The 22,391-nt window shown below is 41.9% G+C and overlaps 1 non-coding gene across 1 annotated transcript; it reads right to left on the reverse strand.

The window, feature by feature from the left end:
* Nucleotides 1-21,252: 21,252 nt before the first annotated feature.
* LOC116461598 (U6 spliceosomal RNA) lies at nucleotides 21,253-21,358 on the reverse strand. The gene has a single exon (XR_004246130.1). It is a non-coding gene; the product is annotated as a U6 spliceosomal RNA (small nuclear RNA).
* Nucleotides 21,359-22,391: the final 1,033 nt, after the last annotated feature.

Here is a 22,391-nt window from a genome sequence, read left to right on the forward strand (position 1 = left end):
TGGACTCAAACAATTCTCCTGTCTCAGCCTCCTGAGTAGCTGGGATTACAGGCGCCCGCCACCATGCCCAGCTAATTTTTGTGTTTTTAGTAGAGACATGATTTCACCATGTTGGCCAGGCTGGTCTCAAACTCCTGACCTCAGGTGATCCGCCCGCCTCAGTCTCCCAAAGTGCTGGGATTACAGGTGTGAGCCACCATGCCTAGCCTAAAAAAAAGCTTAATAAAGCAAAATTAAATTAAAAAAGACCAGTCTGGGCATGGTGGCTCACACCTATAATCCCAGCACTTTGAAAGACTGCGGTGAGAGGACCGCTTGAGCCCAAGAGTTCAAGACCAGCCTGGGCAACATGGTGAAACCCTGTCTCTACAAAAAATAGAAAAATTAGCCAGGTATGATGGTGCATGCTTGTAGTCCCAACTACCTGGGAGGCTGAGGTGTGAGGATTGCTTGAGCCTGGGAAGTCAAGAATGTAGTGAGCCCAGATTGTGCTACTGCACTCCAGAGTGGGCAAGAGAGTAAGACCCTGTATCAAAAACAACAACAACCACAACAATAAAACCACAAAAAACACAAAACATTTTTAGCCTTCCTCCCGCCTGAGGAGCTGGAGCAGCCCAGCTCTGCAGCCGCCACAGCCTGCCCTCAGGATGAAGCAGAGTGCCTGCACCCAGAGCCGTGTCCTTGTCTGCTGGCAGCAGTCACCAGCCCAGCCAGTGGTGTGCCATCCCCACCTTTATTGTGCCCATCAGCGACATGTGCATCTACCTCATGACTATTGCACCATGCCTGGAGGATGCTCTTCACCACACCCCAGGGATCTTGAATCATTTATGATCAAAAGTTTCTGTTGGATCATTGCAATTCTCCCATGGCTCACACACAGCCCTGCCATCTGCCCAATATCCCAGGAGTCACTAGCCCTGGCACCTCAATAGAAGATTCCTAAGTGGAAGTAAACAACTTGAACAACTTGAACAATCACAACAGGGAACATGCAGTTGAGGATGATGCTCACTTTGAGATGGACATCTGACTTTCCTGCAAGGATCAGAAGAAAAGCAGCAACGCTGATACCTGTGTGTACCTAATTTGGCCAATAGGATCAATAACAAAAAGACAGAAAAGGCAATACTAGCAGTCCCCATTACAGTCTCCACCTGCTCCTCTTCTTCTGGCTGCCAAATGATGGGAAGGTGAGTTTCATCAGACTGTTTCTTCTCCCTGTTTCCTGTTTCCTGTTCCCTGTTCGCCTTCCCAGTTAGCTTAGATTGAAGACCCCTGGTGTGTATCTGTAGAGCTAAGCACCCCATAGAGGAAAACAGTTAAAAACATTTTTTAAAGTGACACATAATAATTATGCATATATATGAGTACATAGTGGTGTTGTGATACATATAATATATAGTGATCAGATCAGGGTAATTAGCACATCCATCATCTCAAATGTTTGTCATTTCTTTGTGTTGGAACATTCACTATCCTCCTTCTAGCTGTGTGAAACTATATAAAGTATTATTGCTAATTACAGTCATCCTACAGTGCTGAAGAGCATTAGAACTTATTCCTCCTGTCTAGCTGTAATTTTGTATCCTTTAACAAATATCTCCCTAACCCCACCTTCCCCCATCCTTCCCAGTCTCAAGTATTCTCTGTTCTACTTTTTACTTCCGTGAGATCAACATTTTTTTTTTAAAGCTTCCACGTACGAGTGAGAACATGCAGTGTTTAACCTTCTGTTCCCCTGGCTTATTTCACTTAACATAATATTCTCGAGTTCCATCCATGTTGCTGTGAATGACATGGTTTCATCCGTTTTTTGGGGGGAGTGGGGGGCAGACAGGGCCACGCTCTGTCGCCCAGGCTGGAGCGCAGTGGTGCCATCTCGGCATACTGCAACCTCTGCTTCCTGGGCTCAAGCGGCTAATTTTTGTATTTTTAGTAGAGACAGGATTTCATCATGTTGCCCAGGCTGGTCTTATACTCCCGAGCTCAAGCAGTCCTCCTGCCTTGGCCTCCCAAAGTACTAGGATTACAGGTGTAAGCCATCATGCCTGACCTATTTAGTTTCATTATTAATTTCTGTCATCACCCATTGGTCATTCGGGAGCATGTTTGATTTCCATTCATTTGTATGGTTTTAAATGTTCCTCTCATTATTGATATCCAGTTTTATTTCATTGTGGTCAGATAAAATACTTAGTAGAATTTCAGCTAAAAAGTTTTTCTTGAGACTTGTTTTACGTCCTAATGTATGGTCAATCATGGAGAATGTTTCATGTGCTGATAAAAAGAATGTGTATTCTGCATATGTTGGGTAAAATGTCTGTTAAGTCCATTTGGTCTGTGGTGCAGTTTATTTATTTTTTGTTTATTTTTATTTTTGAGGCAGAGTCTCGCTCTTTCACCTAGGCTGGAGTGAAGTGGCGCAACCTCAGTTCACTGCAACCTCCACCTCCCAGTTTCAAGCGAATTCTCCCACCTCAGCCTCCCAAGTAGCTGGGACCACAGGTGTGTGCCACCACACCTAGCTGATTTTTGTATTTTTAGTAGAGATAGGGTTTTACCGTGTTGGCCAGTCTGGTCTCAAACTCCTGACCTCAAGTGATCTGCCTGCCTCAGCCTCCTAAAGTGCTGGGATTACAGGCATGAGCCACCATGCCTGGCCTGTGGTACAGTTTAAATTAGATGTTTCTTTGTTGATTTTCTGTCCATATGATCTGGCCAATGCTGACAGTGGGACATTGAAGTCCCCAGGTATTATTGTATTGGGCTCCATTTCTCCCTTTGGATCTAATATTTGCCTTATATATCTGGGTGCTCTGGTGTTGGGTGCATATATATTTACAATTGTTATATTCTCCTGCTGAATGAATCCCTTTATTATTATATAATTTCCTTGTCTCCTTTTACAGCCTTTTACTTGAAGTCTGTTTTGTTTGACATAGTTGCATTAGTCCGTTTTCACGCTGCTGATAAAGATATACCCAAGACTGGGAAATTTACAAAAGAAAGAGGTTTAATAGACTTATAGTTCCAAGTAGCTGGGGAAGCCTCACAATCATGGCAGAAGGCAAGGAGGGGCAATTCATGTCTTATATGGATGGCAGCAGGCAAAGAGAGAGCTTGTACATGGAAACTCCCGTTTTTAAAACCATCAGACCTCATGACACTTATTCACTATCACAAAAACAGCACAGGAAAGACCTGCCCCCATGATTCAATTACCTCCCACCAGGTTCCTCCTACAACATGTGAGAATTGTGAGAGTTACAATTCAAGATGAGATTTGGGTGGGGACACAGCCAAACCATATCGTAAGCATAGCTACTCCTGCTTGCTTTCGGTTTTGGTTTGCTTGGAATATCTTTTTTCATCTCTTCACTTTCAGCCTATGTGTGTCTTTACAGGTGAGGTGAGATTCTTATAGGTAATGAGTAATTGGGTCTTTTTTTTTTTTTTATTGAGACGGAGTCTTGCTCTGTCGCCCAGGCTGGAGTGCAGTGGCACAATCTCGGCTCACTGCAAGCTCTGCCTCCTGGGTTCATGCCATTCTCTTGCCTCAGCCTCTCTGAGTAGCTGGGACTACAGGTGCTCGCCACCACGCCTGGCTAATTTTTTTTTTTTTTTTTGTATTTTTAGTAGAGACGGGGTTTCACCATGGTCTCAATCTCCTGACCTCGTGATCCACGCGCCTCAGCCTCCCAAAGTGCTGGGATTACAAGCGTGAGCCACCGCGCCTGGCCTTTTTTTTTTTTTTTTTAATCCATTCAGTCTATGTCTTTAAATGGGGGGAATTTAGTTTATTTACATTCAAAGTTATCATTGATAGGTGAGGACTTATTCCTGTCATTTTACTGATTGTTTTCTTGTTGTTTTGTCTATTGTTTGTTCCTTACTTCCTCTCATTATTTTTGTGTTTGAGTCGTTTTGCATAGTTTGTTTGATAAGATTTGATGATTTTCTCTTTCTCCTTTGTGCATCAGCTCTAACAATGGGTTTTATAGTTTTACATGCTTTCATGATGATGCCTGTTGTCTTTTCACTTCCAGGTGTAAAACTCCTTTGAGTATTTCTTGTAAGGCCTATTAGTTTTTGCTTGTATGTGAAATATTTTATTTTTCCTTCATTTTTGAAGGATAGCTTTGCTGGGTATAATATTCTGGCTTGGTAGTTTTTTTTTTTTCTTCAGTACTTTTTTTTTTTTGAGCAGGGTCTCACTCTGTCACCCAGGCTGGAGTGCAGTGGTGTGATCACAGCTCACTGCAGCCTCAGCCCCCTCAGGCTCAGGTGATCCTCCCACCTCAGCCTCCTGAGTAGCTGGGACTACAGGCATATACCACCATGCCTGGCTAATTTTTCTATTTTTGTAGAGATGGAGTCTTGCTATGTTGCCCAGACTGCTCTTGAACTCATGGGCTGAAGCAATCTGCCTGCCTTGGCCTCCTAAGATACTGTGCTTACAGGTGTGAGCAACCATGCCTGGCCTTCTTTCCATAGTTTAAATATATCATCCCATTCTCTCATGACCTGTAAGTTTTCTGCTGAGAAATCAACTGTTAGTCTGATAGAGATTCCTTTATATATGACTTAATGCTTTTCTCTTGCTGGTTTTAGAAGTCTTTCTTTGTTTTTGACTTTTGACAATTTGAATATAATATGCCTTAGAGAGGACCTGTTTGAGCTGAATCCATTTGGGGTTATTTGATCTTCCTGGACCTGGATGTCCATCTCCTTCCAAAGACTCGAGTTTTCAGCTATTATTTTATTAAATATGCTTTCTAAACCTTTTCCCTTCTCTTCTCCTGGAATGCCCATAATGTGAATATTTCTTTGCTTAATAGTGTCACATAAGTTGTGTAGGCTTTCTTCACTTTTTTTTTCCTTGAGACAAAATCTTGCTCTGTTGTCCAGGCAGGAATGCAGTGCCATGACTGTGGCTCACTGCAGCCTTGACCTCCTGGTCTCAGGTGATCCTCTTGCATTAGCCTCCCAAGGAGCCAATATTACAGGCATGCACCAACATGCCAAGCCAATAAAAAAACCCTTTTATTGGTAGAGATGGGGCCTTGCTATGCTTCCCAGGCTGGTCTCAAACTCCTGGACTCAAGTGATACTCCTGCCTTGGCCTTCCAAAGTGCTGGGTTATGGATGTGAGCCATAGCACCCAGCCACTTTTTAATTATTCTTTTCTTTTTTCTCTTCGTTTCTCTTTTTTCTTTCTTCCTTCCTTCCTCCCTCCCTCCCTGCCTCTCTCTCTCTTTCTGTCTTTCTTTCTCTTTCTTTCTTTCTTTCTGTTTCTTTCTTTTTTCTTTCTTTCTTTCCTCTCTCTCCCCCTTTTCTTTTTCTCTTTCTTTCCTCTCTCCCCTCTCTTTCTTTCTTTTTCTCTCTCTCTTTCTTTCTCTCTCCCTCCTTCTTTTTCTTTCCTTTCTTTCTTCCTTCCTTCCCCTCCCTCCCTTCCTGCCTCCTTTCTTTCTTCTCTCTCTCTCTTTCTTTCTTTCTTTCCTTCTTCCCCTTTCTTTCCTCTCTCTCCCCCTCCCTTTCTTTTTCTCTTTCTTTTCTGTCTCTTCTTTCTTTCTTCTCTTCTTTTTCCTTCTTTCTTTCTTTTTTTCTTTCTCTCTGTGTCTTTTTCTCTCCCTATTTTTCTTTCTTCCTTCCTTCCTTCTCCTTCCTTCCTTCCTTCGCTCTTTCTCCCTTTCTTTCTTTCTTTCCTTTTCTTTTCTTTCTTTTGTTCTGCCCATATTATTTCAAATGACTTGTCTTAAAGCTAAGAAATTCTTTATTCTGTTTGGTCTAGTGTGTTGTTGAAGCTCTCAAATATATTTTTTATTTCATTCATTAAGTTCTTCAGCTTTAGAATTTCTGTTAGGTTCTTTTTTATGATCTCTATCCCTTTGTTGAATTTCTCATTCACACCATGAATTGTTTTCTTGATCTCATTGAATTGTATATCTGTATTCTATTGTATCTCATTGAATTTTCTTAAGATTATTATTTTGAATTCTTTTTCTGGCATTTTTTATATTTCCTTATGATTGGGGACTGTTACTAGAGAACTACTGTGTTCCTTTGGAGGTGCCATGAGTCCTTGGTTGTTCATGTTTGATGTGTCTCTACATTGATTTCTATGCATTTGATGGAAAAGTCACCTCTTCCAATTTTAGGGAGTAGGTTTTATAGGGAAAGTGTTATTAATATACATGGTGTGTAAAGGAAAAGAAGTCATTATATGAAAAAGACACATGCACGCATGTTTATAGCAGCACAATTTGCAATAGCAAAGATGTGGAATCAACCTAGGTGCCCACCGAGGAAGGAGTGGATAAAGAAAATGTTACATATACAGTACAAAATACCACTTAGCCATAATAAGGAACAAAATAATGCATTTTGCAGCAACTTGGATGGAGCTGGGGGCCATTATTCAAAGTAACTCTGAAATGGAAAACCAAATACTGTATGTTCTTACTTATAAGTGGGAGCTAAGCTATGAGGACGCAAAGAATACAGAGTGATATAATGGACTCTGGGGACTCAGTCAGGGAGACTGGAAGGTGGGTGAAAGAAGACTACATGTTGGGTGTGGTGTTCACTGTTCGGGTGATGAGTGCACTGAAATCTCAGCGTTCACCACTAGAGAACTCATCCATATAACCAAAAGCCACCTGTACCCCCAAAACTATTGAAATAAAAAAAATTAGCCAGGTCTGGTGGCGTGTGCCTATAGTCCCAGCTCCTCAGGAGGCTGAGGTGAGAAGATTGCTTGGGCCTAGGAGTTCAAAGCCGCAGTGAGCTGAGATTGTGCCATTGCACTTCAGGCTGGGCAAGACAGCAAGACCCTATCTCAAAAAAAAAAGTTTATCTGGAAGGATCATTGTGAGAGAAAGACCTTGAAATATATGAGAAAAAAATGACTGGGGTGGGGAAGGTTAAATATTATCTGTGTATTATAAAGTCACAACACTTACAAAAATATACATGGGGTGTTGGTTTGGTGGAGAGTACTGGCTTTGGTTTTAGGGGGATGCAGTATTGTAGTTTCCTGCAAAAATTAGCTGGGCATGGTGGCGGGCGCCTGTAGTCCCAGCTACTGGGGAGGCTGAGGCAGGAGAATCGCTTGAACTCAGGAGGCAGAGGTTGCAGTGAACTGAGATCACATCACTGCACTCCAGACTGGGCAACACAACAAGATCCCGTCTCAAAAATAAATAAATAAATAAATAAATAAATAATAAATAAAATACAAAGTACTGTAGTTTCCATGTAGTTTCTTCAGCTGTAATCCACTCTAGTGACATTTCCAAGTGTCTCAGTGGCTTAGGCTAACAGAGGCTGTGGCAGCAGCTGTGTGGCTTTATGGGGGGCAGGCTTGCCAGGCTGTTTTTCAGGTCAGAGGTGCATGTGTGCACATTGTGTGTTGGCAAACTTGAGGCTGGGGTTGGCACTACGAGGCTATTACTCTAGTTGGAAATGTGTGCATGTGGTTGCATGGCTGGCCTGGGGCTGTGCCTGCCAGGAGCAGTCTGCAGGGCTGTTTCTCAGGCCCAGGACATAGGCTTACAGTTGCTCTGCAGGCCTGGGGGCATGCATGCCAGGGCAGACTCTCGGGCTGTTTCTCAGGCCTGGGATGCAGCCACAAGGCTACTCGGCTGGCCTGGAGGGTGCCCACCAGGGGCTGTCCATAAAGCTGTTTCTTGGACCTAGATATGGTCACACAGTTGCTTGGCTGGCCTGGGGTATGTGTGCTGAGGGAAGCCCATGGGGCTGTTTCTCAGGCCTGGGATATGGGCTCATGGCTGTTTGGCCAGCCTGGGGTTTTGTCCAACAGGGATCACCTGTAGGGTTGTTTCTCAGTTGCAGGGCATGGGCACACAGTTGCTTGGCTGGCCTAGGGGTGTGTCTGCCAGGGGTAGCCTGCAGGGATGTTTTTCAGGCCTTGATTGTGGGTGCAGGGCCATTGGGTAGGCCAGGGGCTTGTCTGTAGGGGATTGGGCATTGCAGATTGTTTCTCGGGCCGTGGGCACAGGCACATAGCTGCTCTGCCAGCCCAGGAGTGTTTCAGCTGTTTGGAGGCTTGAGGGCCTCTCCTGCTTGGGCACGCAGCAGTTTGGCTGGCTCAAGGGCAGGTTTGCCCTGGGCAGGACTTCCAGACTGTTCCTCCTGCTGGAGGTGAGGGTCACGGGAGTTGGTTTCCCTGCTGTGCAGGGCCAGTAACAGCCAGTGCTGCCCCCAGGCTTTATGTTACTGCGCTTGCATCAGCAGCCACCTGCATGGGCTTGGTGGAATGCTGAAGCCCGGTGCTGGAGGTGGTAGTGGCTACTGGCCCTCAGAGCAGGGTGCACTCTAGAAATGGCTCTGGTCTCAAGATGGGGCTGTGCTGCAGTAGCTTGGCTCGAGGGGGTAGATGGGGATGGAGAGTGTGCAGCTGTGCTCCAGATCCAGGGCAGTGTGGCTGTGTGACCTCCTGCAGCTCTCCGTACTGGGCTCAGGGCCCTCGAGGACTCTGGGATTCTCCAGCAGTGAGGACTGAAGGTGTTCCTAGTTGCAATGGGGGGTTCCGAGGGGGTTCTTCTGCTTACCTTTTCTCCTGCAGTGAGACATCCTTTCTGACTGTGGACAGATCAGATCCAGATGGGGGAGGCGGGGCTGCAGAGGCCAGGTGCCTTCATGCTGGAGGTCCAGCCCTTCTGGCCTTGCAGTCACCGCAGCTGCAGTTCCACTCCCCCGCTGCACTCCAGCCCTCTCCCTTCACACTCCAGTCAAATCTGATCTGCGTATTGCTTGCCTTGGTCCGGTCTTGTGGGAGGGTGAACAGCAGGGTCTACAGGCAGCCATCTTACTGACACCACTTTCCTTTTTTTTCTTTCTTTAAATGAGTTGTAGAAGTGTGAGTGTGTGTGTGTGTGTGTGTGTTTAAATATATTCTGAATACTGACATTTTGTCAGATATATATGTTTTGTGAATTTTTTTCTTAGTCTGAGAATGACATATTCATTTTCTTTTCTTTTTTTTTTTTTTTTTTTTGTTTTTGAGACAGAGTTTCACTCTTGTCACCCAGGCTGGAGTGCAATGGTGCGATCGCGGCTCACTGCAACCTCCGCCTCCCAGGTACAAGTGATCCTCCTGCTTCAGCCTCCCAAGTAGCTGGCGTTACAGGTGCCTGCCACCACGCCCAGCTAATTTTTTGTATTTTTGTAGAGATGGGGTTTCACCATGTTGGCCAGGCTGGTCTTGACCTCCTGACCTCAGATGATCCACCTGCCTCAGCCTCCCAAAGTGCTGGGATTACAGGCCACTGCACCCAGACTATTCATTTTCTTAAAGATGTCTTTTGACAAACTGAAGTTTCACATTTCGATAAAATGACTTTATACACTTTTTCTTTTATGGTTATTGCTTTCTCAGTACTGCCTAAGAAACTTGCTTAAGAAGCCTGGTCTCCAAGTTGAGAAGGAAGTTTCCTATCTTTTCTTCTAGGCAGAGGGTCACTTTTTTTTTTCCCTATTGAATCTCCAGTTTTCTCAGAACCATTTGTTGAAAACATTTCCTTTCTTTCTCCTCTTTTCTTTTCTTTTTTCTCTTCCTTCCTTCCTTCCCTCCCTCTCTTTCTTTCTCTCTCTCCTTCCTTCCTTCCTTCCTTCCTTCCTTCCTTCCTTCCTTCCTTCTTTTTTTTTTCTGAGATGGAGTCTTGCTCTGTTGCCCAGGCTGCAGTACAGTGGCATGATCTCAGGTCTGCAACCTCCACTTCCTGGGTTCAAGCGATTCTCCTGCCTCAGCCTTCTGAGTAGCTGGGACTATAGGTGCCTGCCACCATGCCTGGCTAATTTTTGTATTTTTAGTAGAGATGGGGGTTTCATCATATTGGCCAGGCTGGTCTCGAACTCCTGACCTCAAATGATCTCCCAGCCTCGACCTCCCAAAGTGCTGGGATTACAGGGATGAGCCACTGCACCCAGCCTAAAAACATTTCCTTTCTTTATTGGATTGCTTTGGTGTTTTTGTAAAAAAAAAAAAAAATCACCCTATAAATGAGGATCTACATCTGGATTCTCTGTTCCAGTCCATTGATCTATTTATCTATCCTTATGACAGTAACCACAATGCCTTGATTACTGTAGCTTCATCACAAGTCTTTAAATCCAGTTCTACTCGTCCTCCAAATTTGTCTCTTTCAAGATTACTTTGGATACTTCCAGGTCTTTGTATTTTTATATACATTTTAGAATGAGTTTGTCAAATTCCATAAAATGGTCAGATTGGATTACCGTTGGGATGACATTAAATGTATAGATCAGTTTTGGGACTAATTGACATCTTAAAAGCGTTGAATATTCCAATCAATGCGTTTGGTTTATCTCTCCATTTATTCAGCCCTTTAAAAATTTCTCTCAGTAAGATTGTGTGGTTTTTAATGTAGACATTTTTAATGAAGAGGTTTTAAATGTAACGGCAATGTCTTTTGTTAAATTTATTCCTAAGTATTTCATGTTTTTGGCATTCCAGTAAATAAAATTTTTTTCTAATTCCATTTTCTAATGTTTCACTGCCAGAACAGAAAAATACAATTGATTTTGGTGCACTGCCTTTGTGGCTACAAGTTTGCTAGTTTACGTATTAGTTCCAGCAGATGTTTTATAGATTCCTTAAGATTTTCTATGTAAACAATAATTTCACTTATGAATAAAGACAATTTACTTATTTTTTTCCAATCCCAATGCCATTTACTTGCCTTACCTCACGGCCTAGAATCTGTGATACCATGTTGAACAGAAGTGGTGAAAATGTGTATTCTTGCCTTCTTCCCAATCTTAGAGGGGAACTATTCAATATTCAACTACTGCTGGGCGTGGTGGCCCACACCTGTAATCCCAGCACTTTGAGAGGCCCAGGTGGGAGGATCGCTTGAGCCCAGGAGTTTGAGACCAGCCTGGACAAAATAACGAAACCCTGTCTCTACAAAAAATCAAAAAATTAACCGGGTGTGGTGGCACATGCCTATAGTCCTAGCTACTTGGGAGGCAGAGGTGGGAGGATCACTCTAGCCTAGGAGGTTGAGGCTGCAGTGAGCTGTGATTGCGCCACTGCACTCCAACCTGGGTGACAGAGCCAGATCCTGTCTTAATTAAAAAAAAAAAAATTAAACTACTAAATATAGTGTTAACTGTAGGCTTTCTGACGATGTCATTAATTAGATTGCAGAAGTTCCCTTTTAATTCTGGTTTGCTAAAAGTTATTTTCCTTTTTTGTTTTGTTTTTGAATAACTGGCTGTTTTTTTTAAATGGTTTTCCTGCTTTATTTCAATGAGTAATTTTTGTTTTAGACTGTTAATATGGTTGATTACATTGTTTGGCTTTTTGTGAGTTAAATCAACCTTGGATTCCTGAGATATGTCCAATTTGGTCATGTTTCTTTCTTTCTTTTTTTTTTTAAATATTGCTGGATTCTATTTGTGATATTTTGTGAAGGAGTTTTGCATTAATGTTCAAAAAGAATATTGGTCTGGAATTTTTTTTTTGTGTGTGTATGTGATTTCATTGTTAGGTTTGTCCTCAGGATTCTGCTGGCCTCATGAGTTGTTAAGTGTTCTTTCCATTTTGTGAGTTTGTGAGTGTGTGTGTCAATTCCTCCTTTTTTTTTTGGTGAGATACAGTCTCACTCTGTTGCCCAAGCTGGAGTGCAGTGGTGCAATCTTGGCTCACTGCAACCTCCACCTCCTGGGTACAAGCAATTCCCCTGCCTCAGCCTCCCGAGTAGCCGGGATTACAGGCATGTGCCATCACGCCTGGCTAATTTTTGTATTTTTAGTAGAGATGAGGTTTTACCATGTTGGCCAGCTGATCTTGAACTCCCGACCTCAGGTGATTCACCTGCCTTGGCCTCCCAAAGTGTTGGGATCACAGGCATGAGCCACCATGCTTGGCCTCAATTCCTCCTTAATAAAACTTACTGGTGAAACCACATGGAATTTTCTTTGTGGGAAGATTTTTTTTTGGGTGTGGGAAGTTTCAGAATTATGAATTCAATTTCTTATGAGATATATGGACTATTTAGATTTTCTATTTTATTTTATATAACTTTTGGTAAGCTGTACTTCCAAGGAATTTATTTTATCTAGATTTTCTGAATATATTTTTAGCATAAAGTTATTTATAATATGCTGTTATTATTCCTTTAATGTCTATAGGACTTGTAAGACTGTTTCCTTTTTCATTCTCGATATTGATAATTTTGGTTCTTTTCTTGGTCAGCTGAACTAGGAATTTATTTTTTGAGACAAGATCTTGCTCTGTCACCCAGGCTAGAGTGCAGTGTTGCAATCACGGCTCACTGCAGCCTTGATCTCCTGGGCTCAAGTGATCTTCCCACCTTAGCCTCCCAAATAGGTGGGACCATAGGTGTGCACCCACCACACCCAGCTATTTTTGTAATCACAAGCTCTCGCCATGTTGCCCAGGCTGGGCTTGAACTTCTGGGCTCAAGTGATCCTCCTGCCTTGGCCTCCCAAAGTGCTGGGATTACTGGCATGAGCCACTACGCCTGGCTGAGTTTATTAAATTCTACTGGTCTTAAAAAAAACAAACAAACAATTTTTTGGCTTTGTTAATTTTCTTCTACTGTTTATTTTCTATTTTGTTGATTTCTGCTCTTATTTTTTATTTTTTCTAAGACAGGGAGGGTCTTGCTCTGTTGCTCAGGCTGGAGTGCAGTTGTACAATCATAGCTCATTGCAGCCTCGAACTCGTGGGTGTAAGTGATCCTCCTGCCTACATTCTGCTTACAGGAAACCTACTTCACCTATAGGCACACATAAACTGAAAGTGAGGAGATGGAAAAAGATATCTCATGCAACTGCGGACCAAAAAAAGCAAGAATAGCTGTGCTTATCTCAGATAAAACAGACTACAAATGAAAGACTGTAAAAAGAGAAAAAGTCACTATATAAAGGGGTCAGTTCAGAAAGAGGACATAATCATTATAAATATCTGTGCACCAAACACCAAAGCTCCCAAGTACATAAACCAAATATTCATAGATCCAAAGGAAGAGATAGCAGTAAAATAATAGTAGGGGAATTCAACACCTCACTCTCAGTAATGGATATCTAGACAAGAAATCAACAAAGAAACATTGGAGTTTAACTACACACTAGACAAAATAGGCTTAACTGACATTTACAGAATATTTCACACCAGTTCTGCAGAGTACACATTCTTACACATTCTTCTTTTTTTGTTTTTCTTTTTTTTGGAGATAGAGTCTCACTCTGCCACCCAGGCTGGAATGCAGTGACTCAGTCCTGATTCACTGCAACCTCTGCCTCCCGGGCTCAAGCAATTCTCATGCCTCAGCCTCTGAGAAGCTGGGATTACAGGAACCTGCTACCATGCTCAACTAATTTTTGCGTTTTCAGTAGAGACAGGGTTTTGCCATGTTGCCCAGGCTAGTCTTGAACTCCTGACCTCAAGTGATCAAAAATACAAAAATGAGTGGGACGTGGTAGCGTGGACCTGTAGTCCCAGCTACTTGGGAGGCTGAGATGGGAGGATCACTTGAGTGCAGGAGGTGGAGGTTGCAGTGAGCCAAGATCGTGCCATTGCACCCTAGTCTGGGCAACAGAGGGAGACCTTGTCTTTAAAAAGAAAAACAAACAAACCATGTATGCCTGGACATAGAGAGTAGAATAATAGATAATGGAATCTCAGAAAAATGGGAGGGTGGGAGCGGGTGAGGGATGAGAAATTACCTATTGGGTACAATGTACATGACTTGGGTGATAGTTACACTAAAAGCTGAGACTTCACCAAAGACTCAGCACTCAGCCTCCCAAAGTGCTGAGATCACAAGCATGTGCCACCATGCCCAGTCTGCAGAATACACATTATTTTCATCAGCACATGGAATATTTTAATTCATTGTTTTAAATTTAATTTAATTTTTTATTTTTATAGATTTAGAGGACACGAGTGAAGTTTTGTGACATGGCTAGGTTGTGTAGTGGTGAAGTCTCAGCTTTTAGTGTAACCATCACCCAAGTCACGTACGTTGTACCCAAACAGATAATTTCTCATCCCTCACCCCTCCCACCCTCCCATTTTTCTGAGATTCCATTATCTATTATTCTGCTCTCTATGTCCATGTGTACACATTTTTTTTTTGAGACAGGGTCTCCCTGGAATACAGGGTCTCACTGGAGTACAGTGGCACGATCTTGGCTCACTGCAACCTCCACCTCCTGGGCTCAAGTGATCCTCCTACCTCAGCCTCCTAAGTAGCTGGGACTACAGGGATGTGCCACCATGCCCAGCTCATTTTTGTACTTTTTTGTACAGATGGGATTTCACCACATTGCCCAGGCTGGTCTCCAACTCTTGAGCACAAGTAACCCACCTGTCTCAGCCTCCCAAAGTGCTGGGATTACAGGCATGAGCCATTCCACCGGCCTAATGTTGAGCATTTTAAAATATGTTTGTTGGCCATTTGCATGTCTTCTTCTTTTTTTTAATTTTTTTAAAATTTTTGAGATAAAGTCTTGCTCTGATGTCACAGGCTGGAGTGCAGTGGTATGATCATAGCTCACTGCAAACTTCTGGGCTCAAGCCATCCTCTCACTTCAGCCTCCTGAGTAGCTGTGACTACAGGCATGCACCACCATACCTGGCTAATTTATTTATTTATATATTTTTTGGTAGAGATGAGGTCTTGCTATGTTGCTCAGGCTGGTCTTGAACTCCTGGACTCAAGTGATCTTCCCACCTTGGCCTCCCAAAGTGCTGGGATTACAGGCATGAGCCACTGTGCTCAACCTATATGTCTTCTTTTAAAAAGCATCTGTTCATATCCTTCACACACATTTTAATGGAGTTATTTTGTTTCTCTTATTTGAGGTCCTTGTAGATTCTGGATATTAGTCTCTTGTTGGATGCATAATTTGCAAATAACTTCTCCCATTCCGTAGTTTGACCATTCTGTTGGTTGTTTCTTTTTCTTTTCTTTTTTTAAAAATTTTTTATTTGAGACAGAGTCTCTCTCTGTCACCCAGGCTAGAGTGCAATGGCATGGTCTCGGCTCACTGCAACTTCTGCCTCCCGGGTTCAAGCAATTCTCCTGCCTCAGCCTCCTGAGTAGCTAGGACTACAGGCACATGCCACCACACCCTGCTAATTTTTGTATTTTTAGTAGAGACGGGGTTTCACTATGTTGGCCAGGCTGGTCTAGAACTCCTGACCTCATGATCTGCCCACTTCAGCCTCCCAAAGTGCTGGGATTACAGGTGTGAACCACTGCTCCCAGCCTCTGTTGATTGTTTCTTTTGCTGTGCAGAATGTTTTTAGCTTGATATAATTCCGTTTGTCTATTTTTGTTTCTGTTGCATATGCTTTTGAGGTCTTGGTTGTAAATTCTTTGCCTAGGCCAATGTCCAGAAGAATTTTTTCTAGGTTTCCTTCTAGAATTTTTATAGTTTCAGGTCTTACATTTAAGCCTTTAATCTGTCTTGAGTTAATTTTTGTCTATGGTGAGAGATATGGGACCAGTTTCATTCTCCTGCTTATGGCTATCTAATTTTTCCAGCACCATTTTCAGAATAAGGTGTCCTTTCCTCAGTGTACGTTTTTGTTGACTCTGTTGAAGATCAATTATCATTAGGTATGTGGCTTTATTTCTGGGTTCTTTTTTCTGTTCCATTGGTCTATGTATCTATTTTTATGCCAGTACCATGCTGTTTTGGTTGCTGTAGCCTGGTTGTATAATTTAGAGTTAGACAGTGTTATTTTTTGCTTAGGATTGCTTTGGCTATTTGGACTCTTTTTTGGGTCCATATGAATTTTAACATTGTTTATTCTAATTCTGTGAAAAATGATGTTGGTATTTTGATAGGAATTGCATTGAGTCTGTCGATTGCTTTGAGCAGTGTGGTAATTTTAATGATACTGATTCTTCTGATCCATGAGCATGGGCTATTTTTCTATTTATTTGTGTCATCTATAATTTCTTTCATCAGTGTTTTATAGTTTTTTAATAGAGATAGAGATATTTCACCTCTTTAGTAAAATATTCTTAAGTATTGGTTTTGTAGTTATTGTAGATGGGATTGACCTCTTGATTTTGTTCTCTGCTTGATCACTATTGGTATATAGAAATGCTACTGGCTTTTATATGTTGTTTTGTATCCTAAAACTTCACTGAGTTCATTTATCAAATCTAGGAATGTCTTGGAGGAGTCTTTAGGGTTTTCTAGGTATAAGATCGTATCATCAGCAAACAGATAATTTGATTTCCTGTTTTCCAGTTTTGATGCCCCTTATTTCTCTTCCTGCTCTGGCTAGGAAATCCAGATGTTGAATAAGAGTGTGAAAGTAGGCATCCTTGTCTTGTTTCATTTCTTAGAGGGAAGATTTCCCCATTCAGTATAATGTTGGCTGTGGGTTTGTTTTATATGGCTTTTATTATTTTGAGGTATGTTTCTTCTATGTCTAGTTTGTTGAGGGTTTTTATCATGAAAGACTGATGACTTATCAAATGCTTTTTCTGTATTTATTGACATAACAATCTGGTTTTTGTTTTTAATCCTGTTTATGTGGTCAGTCACATTTATTGATTTGCATATGTTGAACCATCTTTGCATTCCTGCAATAAAACCCACTTGCTCTTGGTGCATTATCTTTTTGATGTGCTGTTGTATTTGGTTTGCTAATATTTTGTGAAGGAATTTTGTGTCTATGTCCATCAGGGATATTGATCTGTAGTTTTCTTTGTTTTTGTTGTGTCCTTGCCTGGCTTTGGTATCAGGGTGACGATAACTTTGTAGAATGAGTTAGGGTGTGTGGGTGTGTTCCCCCCTTCTGTTTTTTGAAGTAGTTTCAGTAGGATTGGTACTATTTCTTCTTTATACATCTGGTGGAATTGGGCTATGAATCCATCTAGTCCTGTTTTTTTTTGTTTTTTTGTTTTTTTTTTGTTTTTTTGGCGAGGAGAGATTTTTTTTTTTGAGACAGAGTGTCTTGTTCTGTCACCAGGCTGGAGTGCAGTAATGTATTCATAGTTCAAGGTGGCCTTGAACTCCTGGTCTCAGGCTCAGGCTCCTGAGTTGCTGGGACTGCATGTGTGCTCCATCACACGCAGCTGCCTGTTTGCTGTTGTTTCTTGTGCATGGATGTCTATTTCTCTGCATTAAAGGATTAGTTATTTATTCCAGACGTCCCTGTCTGGCTTGTTTTGGTTTTTTGGGGGATGTGTTTGCTTAGAGAGTCTTTGTAATTTACCTGTTAATTATGTTTCTTTTGTTTTTCCCTCTAGATCACTGCCTCCTTTTTGGCACTAGATGGCGCCTTAAGCTCAAGTTTGCCTCAGTTGTAGTAAATCAGATTGCTGCCTGTTCCCAAACCGGGGAGACTCCAAAAGGGATAGCCTGGCAGCGTGGGAAGCTTCATAGGGGTTTGCGAACAGGGAACCTGTGAAACGAACCTCCTCCCGTATGGTGATGATGAACAGCCACTCTGATTTGGTATCTCCTTTGGCCAACATCCAGAGCAGAGTTTTCTAGGCTGGGGATAGTAAGTCCCACCTTTGCCATTTGTCTCTGAGTGTCCTCAGGGACATTTCTCTTTCTAGGCACTCTCAATGCTTCCTGTGACTTGAGGCAGAGGCAGGTCTCCTGCCAAAGAACCTAGGATGGTGGGGAAATAGATCAGACACCTCAATCTTACTGTTTCTAGTGTAGAAGCTGTGAGTCAGGGGGAAGATTTCCATGTGTTTGGTGCTGGGCAGATTGGAGGGCAGAGCATTATGGATATGGAAGTCTGATCCTCTGACTGTTGGCTGATCCTCTGAGTTTTTTCGCTTCTCTGTAGTCCCAGGAACTGTCTCATCCTCATATTTGAGTTATGGTATATTGCTGGTGATAATCTTGGTGCTATATATTTGTTGTTGGTTTTCTGTGGGGGGTGGGGAGTGAAGCCAGCTTGCTTCTGCACTGCCATTTTGGGACTGGGAGTCCAGGTTTTGTCAATTTTTGTTTCATGCATTTTGAAGCTCTATCGTTAGATGCAATTCTGATTTTTGTTCTCTTGATGAAAATGGACCATTTTACCATCATGAAATGTTCCTTTTTATCTCTGTCTTAAAGTCTACTCCATTTGAAATTAACCTAGCCCTTATTCTAGCTTTCTTATGCCCTGATTGGATGCTGTATAATGTATCTTTTCTCATCTCTTTCCTTTCAGCTATCTGTATTGTAACATTTAAAGTGTATCTCTTGTAGTTGGGATACAGATTCTCCTTGTTATTTTTTTTTAATCCTGCCTTCTCTGCTTTTTCGTTGGAGTGTTTAGTCCATTTACAGATAATGTAATTATGGACATAATTTGATATAGATCTACCATTTTATTACTTGTTTGTTTTATATATACATTTTTCTTCTCTTCATCCTTTTCTGCCTTCTTATGGGTTAAAATAAATTTTTGGAACTCCATTTTAATTTGTTAATTGGCATTTTAGCTACACCTCTTTATATGTTTTGAAGTGGTTGCTTAGTGATTACAATATTCATTCTTAACTTAAAGTCTACATTCTATGTAGATCTAAGTATTTTACCACTTCACACAAAATTTAAGAGCCTTACAACCATACACATCAATTTACCGCCAACCTTTATGCTATATTTTCATATATAATGTATAAACACATTAAAAATACCACAATACAATGTTATAATTTTCACTTTAAAGAGTTAGAAGCATTTAGAAATTAAGGAGAATGTAATATTTTATATTCACTAAATTAGTCGTTGTCACACTGCTATAAAGAACTACCGTACACTGGGTAATTTATAAAGAAAACAGATTTAATTGGCTCACAGTTCTGCAGGCTGCACAGGAAGCATGGCTGGAGAGGCCTCAGGAAACTTACAATCATGGCAGAAGGTGGAGAGGAAGGAGGCACGTCTTACATGACCAGAGCAGGGGGAAGAGAGGGAAGGGGCAGGTGCTACACACTGTTAAACAACAAAATCTCATGAGAACTCATTCACAATCATGAGAACAGCAAGGGGGAAGTCTGCCCCCGTGATCCAATCATCTCCAACAGTCCCCTCCTCCAACATTGGGGATTATAATTTGACATGAGATTTGGGCAGGGACACAGACCCAAACGATATCACTCAGCAACATGTTTAACATTTTCAGATGTGGAGAGAAAAATGACCCCATCTTGGATGTTAATCTTCCATGTTGACTTCTGCTTAACCCCAGTCCTGGGAATGCCTGCAAAATTTCTACTTTACTTACTGTTCCTATTGTAACAACAGGTCTATCTTGATGTTACTGCAGAAATTATGGGCTATGATGCTTATAGTATTCTTGCCTGTCTGGAGGGTGCCTTTAATTGTCTCTATAGAGCACGTACACTCTTGCCCTATGGTATAAAAGCCCTGGGTCTGGGGAGTAACGGTGCAGAGATCTATTTGTGTTGCTGCCACCCAAGACTATGCTTCTGTCTATAAGTTCCGACTGACAAACTGGATTTGTCAGCCTCATTCTTTGGCTTCTTGGCTCCTTCTGTATTTGGGTGTCACTTTGCATAGACGGCTTTTTCACAAAACACCAGGGATTTCACTTCTTCTTGAAGATATATGAGTTCCCATCTGCGTCACTTCCCTTCATTTGATGAACTTCGTTTAGTGTTTCTTGTAGTGCAGGTCTGCTGAGTGAAGTCTCTTAGTTTTCATTCATTTGAAAATGTTTTTATTTCATCTTCCTTGTGGTGGACAGAACTTGAGTGACCCCCAATAATCCCCAACTTCTGGTATTCACATCTTCGTATAATCTCCTCTCCTTGAGTGTGGGTGGGACTTGTGAATTGCTTCTAAACAATAGAATATGGCAAAAGTGATAGGTTGCCACTGCCATGATACGGTACATTATAAAAGACTCTGTCTTGCTAGCTGACTCTAGAGTCTCTTTTACTTACTGGCTGTGAACATGGAGGCTTGCAAAAACTTATCTGAGCCCACCAGGCCAGAAATTTCAGGCAACATCTAGTTGCTTAGCATAGCCTCAGTCTTACAGTCTCAAAGAAATAAATTCTGCCACTAACCCGAGTGAGCTTGGGAGACGATTCATCGTCAGTTCAGCTCCAGATGAGAACCGATTCCTGGCTCTGACTTCTAATCTACAGAAACTGTGAGATAATGTGCATATTTAAAAACCACTAGGTTGTGGTAATTGTTACATAGCAACACATTCATTTTCAGGTATATTTTAGTGGATATAGAATTCTGGGTTGACAATTTAAGTTGTTTTTCTTTTCTTTTGGATATAGGGTCTCACTTTGTCACCCAGGCTGGAGTGCAGTGGTGTGATCATGGCTCACTGCAGCCTCAACTTCCTGGGCTCAAGTGATCCTACTGCCTCAGCCTCCCAAATAGCTGGGAGGCTATTAGCTGGAGGCACAGGTGTGCACCACCACGCTGGCTAATTTTTGTATTTTTTTCTGTAAAAGCGGGGTTTCACCATGTTGCCTAGGCTTAAAGTTGTTTTTCTGTTGTCTTTTGTTCTCTATTATTTCTGACGTGAAGTCAGAAGTCATTCAAATCATTGTTCCCCGTTATGTATTACGTAAATTTTCTCTGGCTGATATCATGATATTTTCTTTATCTTTGGTGTTCAGCAGTTTGGTATGATGTATCTATATGTGGTTTTCTTTGTATTTTTTCCTGCTTGGGGTTTGTTGAATTTCTTGACTGTATAAATTTATAACTTGCACTAAAAATTTGACCATTATTTCTTCACAAAACTTTTTTTTTTTTTGAGACGGAATTTCACTCTTGTTGCCCAAGCTGGAGTGCAGTGGCATGGTCTTGGCTCACTGCAACTTCTGCCTCCTGGGTTCAAGAGATTCTCCTGCCTCAGCCTCCCAAGTAGCTGAGATTGGGATTACAGGCATGCACCACCATGCTTGGCTAATTTTTTATGTTTTTAGTAAAGACGGCATTTCACCATGTTGGTCAGACTGGTCTTGAACTCCTGACCTCAGGTGATCTACCCGCCTTGGCCTCCCAAAGTGCTGGAAATATAGGCGTGAGCCACTGCGCCCAGCCCACAAAACTTTTTTGTCCCAATCTCTTCTTGCCTTCAAGGACTCCAATGATACCAAGTTAAAACTTTTGATATTGCTCCATAGGTCACTGAAATTTCACCATTTTTTATTTTTCTATTCTTCAGCTAGGATATTTCTTTTTTTAAAAAATTTAAAAATTATTTTCTAATGCTTCATGAATTGGCATATCATCCTTTTGCAGGGCCATGCTAATCCTCTCTGTATCGTTCCAATTTTAGTATATGTACTGCCGAAGTGAGGACAGGTGGGATATTTCTATTGACCTGTCTTCAAGTTTGTTGGCTCTCTGTCACCTCTCGTCTCTTGTTAAGCCTATCCAGTGAACTTTAAAAAATCCAGATATTGAATTTTTAAATTCTAGCATGTTCATTTGATTCTTTTTGTAGTTTCTATTTATCTGTTGAAAATTTCTATTTATTCATTTATTTGAAGCATATTTGCAGTCCTTGAGTATAGTTATAATGGTTGCTTTAAAATTATTTTATGTTTGTTGGAATTTCTGAGATGCAGATGCTAAGCCAGAGTTAGAAATACAAAAGATTTATTGTGGAGTGACACCTGTGAAAGAAAATGGGAAGAAGCAGGATTGAGCAGGGGAGCTGTCACCTCACAACGAATTCTTTTTTTTTTTTTTTTTTTTTTTAAGACGGAGTCTCGCTCTGTCGCCCAGGCTGGAGTGCAATGGCGCAATCTCGGCTCACTGCAAGCTCCGCCTCCCGGGTTCACGCCATTCTCCCTCCATTCTCCTGCCTCAGCCTCTCCGAGTAGCTGGGACTACAAGCGCCCGCCACCATGCCCGGCTAATTTTTTTGTATTTTTTTAGTAGAGACGGGGTTTCACCATGGTCTTGATCTCCTGACCTCGTGATCCGCCCGCCTCGGCCTCCCAAAGTGCTGGGATTACAAGCGTGAGCCACCACGCCTGGCCATGAATTCTTAATACTATTTCTGCCAGCCTGATGGGGGAGCTCTGGAGCAAAAATTGCCTACTAAGGGAATTCCCTCATTGGGCAGCAATGACTAAGCCTTTGATACTACCTTGCTTAGGCATTGACTGGAAGTCTTCCAGAGAAGACGGGACTAAAAAATCTGTTCTGTTCTTTTAGCCTTAGCTAGTATAGTGGCTTTAAAATATGTGAATTTGGCTAGGATGAACTACATTTTACAAACTTTGTTACCTATACATTTCTTGTTAGGGTGGGACACAAGAGAGGTTCTTTTTTTTTTTTGAGATGGAGTCTCACTCTGTCGCCCAGGCTGGAGTGCAGTGGCGCGA

Source organism: Hylobates moloch, unplaced genomic scaffold, assembly GCF_009828535.3.
Source record: "Hylobates moloch isolate HMO894 unplaced genomic scaffold, HMol_V3 SCAFFOLD_21, whole genome shotgun sequence".
Classification (NCBI taxonomy): domain Eukaryota; kingdom Metazoa; phylum Chordata; class Mammalia; order Primates; family Hylobatidae; genus Hylobates; species Hylobates moloch.